At 38.5% G+C, this 3,428-nt stretch overlaps 1 pseudogene; it reads left to right on the top strand.

The window, feature by feature from the left end:
- Positions 1-2,300: 2,300 nt before the first annotated feature.
- Gm46699 lies at positions 2,301-2,679 on the top strand (annotated as a pseudogene).
- Positions 2,680-3,428: the final 749 nt, after the last annotated feature.

Genomic DNA, 3,428 nt, shown 5'->3' on the forward strand with positions numbered 1-3,428 from the left:
TAAAAACACACGTGGTTTGGACATTTATCCCATGGAATGTACAGAGAATATCTCGGTCGATTGGTGTGATGGTTTTAGACATGACTGAAAATGCTTTTATGTTAATCTGAGTGTGCTAGTAATCTTATGCCAACTTGTGAAAAACCTAGAGTCACCTACGAAGAGGGAACATCAAATAGGATCTTCCTACCTTAGATGGGTCTATAGGCATGCTTTTTGGATTAAATAAAAGTATATATTAATTTAATTTTTTCATGTAATATGGGTTGAACAAATTATTTCCCTACTTTATATCCCTACCATTCAACTCAGAGACACTGTGAAACTTATAGAAGTCATGGACCAAATGGATTTAACAGATACATGTGGAACATCTCTCCCTAAAACAAGAACACACATGGTATGCACTCACTGTTATGTGGATATTAGACAAAGAACACAGAATACCCATGATATTATACAGTAAACATCTGCACCGAAGCAGTACCCATACTGTATTCATATCATCACGAATCAGTATGCACAGTTTTCAGTACTGTGTATCTCCTAAAGGAGAATTGCCAACCTCAGATTTAGCAAGGCCTCAACAAGAATTATATCACTGGTAACACCACAATTTGTGGCTTTTAGGCTATATTAGGAGCTGGAGGTCATCCTCCTCATCTCTGTTATTCCCACAGCCTGAGGAAATTATGGGAGCATGCAGTAACAGCAAGGGTGGAAAACCAGAGACCAGCAAAGGGACTAAGACCGTCTATCAGAATAAAAACCAATCTTTTCTAATATTTTAAATATCTGCCTTTCTAGCCCTTCTAATAAACCTATTTCTCAAATCAGACCTAAAGCCAAAATGCATGGTAGAATGTCTTTAGAATGAAAATAGCAGTTGCCACCTTAAGCCTTTGTTTGCAGGGATGCACTCCCACTGCAGTCTGATTGGAGGATGTTGATTGACCTGCTTGAGAAAAAGAGACCCAGACAATGAGAAAGTAGCAATGCAAAGCTTCTTTAAGGGAAGTCCAGGTACTTTATTCAGTTGCAAATTGCAAAGCTCTGAGAGTAGCAGGAAAACAGCTTTTCAGGGAGGCTGAGTCCCCAACTAAATTCTATGCAAAAGAGGAATTTTAGTTCTCAGAGTGATACTTATAAGAAGATTCAGGATCTGTGTTCAGCTAACAAATTAATCTCTTGGGCAGCCTCTGTACTCCATCTTCTCGTGAAAAAACACAAACCGAGTACCTTCCCCAGATTAGAATCAGATCTGGACCCTTCCAATCCTTAGTTAGTGGGTCCTTTCATTTTATCAATGCATACGAATTAGTAGTAACTGGATGCCAGTGGTGATTTGCTGCAGACTGACCTTTAATATCAGTTTGCAAAAAATTTAGTTCAAATAAAGTAAAGGCAAGATGTGCCTTTGGTGACCTTGGGGGATATAACTGCCACTGTTTTGTCATAAAAGGCCAATTCTTTAAGGTGTGATGAGCACATTGAACTATTCCATTTGCCATGGGCTTATAAGGAATTCAATTTTTATATTTGATTCCAAATTCCTTACAGAATGAAATAAAATTTTTACTAGAATAGGATGGCCCGTTATCTGTTTTGATATGTTTAGGAAATCTTATTGCATTAAATGCTTGTGGGCAATGATCAATTACCTTTTTAGAAACCTCTCCTTTATGCAGAGAAGCAGAAAAAAGCAAAAAAGAAATCCTGAACAAGTATCTATACAAACATGTTCATATTTTAGTTTTCCAAATTCTGCATAATGGGTTATATCCATTTGCCAAATATGATTAGACATAAGGCCTCTAGAATTGAATTATAAATGTGGCACTGGAGATAATGAAATACATTTAGGACATTGCTTTACAATCATTTCGCTTGTTCCTTAGTGATCTTATGTCTTGTGTGTGTGTGTGTGTGTGTGTGTGTGTGTGTGTGTGTGTATGTTTGTGGGTATGTTATTAAAATAAAAGTTAAAAAAAGCTTTGAAATTTTGTAAGAAGAAAAGCTGAGAAAACTGTGCTGAGAAAGCAATCCAATAAGCAGCCTTTCTCCATGTACCCTGCCTATACTCCTACATGTGTCCTGTCTTGATTTCACTCAGTGATGGAGTGCAATGTAGAAATATAATACAAACTAAGCCTTTTTTTCAAAGGGAAGGGAGGAGATGGTGGGTGGGATGGGGATTTGTTGAATGGAAAATGGGAAGGGAGCTATCATTTAAAATGTAAATAAATCCCAAAATTAATGAAAGAAAATATAAGTCCTGTGCAGAAATCAAAAGTGACAACATGAAACTGCTCACCTACAATCTCCTAAGCTCAAATGTGTAGGGCTTGGGCATGCATGACTTCCATCTGTGCCTGCAGGCCACTGAAATCTGCATCAACTATGTGGAGATCTACCCTGACTTCCTGGCACAGATGCTCCCCAAAATGAAGTGGGAAGTGATTGTGCTGGGAGCCGACACCTCAATCTTGGCTGAGGTATTTAAAGATCCAACTGAAAGCTATTAACAGGATGAAACGTTTTTGAGGAAGATGTACCCACATTTGGCTTGAGATTGATGTATTGGATGGTACCCTGCAATGCTCAGAATCTGGACATCTCTTCCCTATAAGCTGCAAGATCCCCAATATGGTGTTGAATGATGAGGATACAGAGATATAAACTTGCTAGCCACCACACTGTGAGGTGGGAGTGGGTGCACAGGTGAAGGAACACCCTCGTGGAAGAAGGGGGACAGGGGATGTGATAGGGGGTTTCTGGAGGAGTGGGAAACTGGGAAAGAATACAACATTTGAAATGTAAGCTAAAATATATGTAATTAAAAAATAGACCAACCATATAATTCAAAGTGAGGGGCCCATCGCTGCCACCGAATATGGAGCAAATGATGGCCTAGTTGGACACAGTGAGAAAAGGGGATCGTGGTTCTGAAAGACTCTATACCCCAGTGTAAGGGAATGGCAGAACAGGGAAGCAGGAGTGCTTAGGTTGGTCAGTAGGGGGAGGAGGGGCATGTTAATGGGCTTTTAGAGGGGAAAACCTGAAATGGGATAACATTTAAAATGTAAATATAGAAAATATCTAATAAAATAAAATAATAAAATAAACAACCTTGGGAACAATATTTTAATAGCAGAATAAAAAAAATCAAAGAAGCTGGGTGTGGTGTTGCAAGCCTTTATTCCCTTGACTTGGTAGGCAGAGGCAGGCAAATTTATGAGTTCAAGGCCAACCAGGTCTTCAGGATGAGTTCTACAACAGCCAGGCCTACACAGAGAAAACCTGCCTCGAAAAAAATTAAAATATTAAAGAGAAAGAAAGAAAGAAAGAAAGAAAGAAAGAAAGAAAGAAAGAAAGAAAGAAAGAAAGAAAGAAAGAAAGAAAGAAAGAAAGAAAGAAAGAGCAAAGCA

The sequence above is a fragment of the Mus musculus genome, chromosome Y, assembly GCF_000001635.26.
Source record: "Mus musculus strain C57BL/6J chromosome Y, GRCm38.p6 C57BL/6J".
Taxonomy (NCBI): domain Eukaryota; kingdom Metazoa; phylum Chordata; class Mammalia; order Rodentia; family Muridae; genus Mus; species Mus musculus.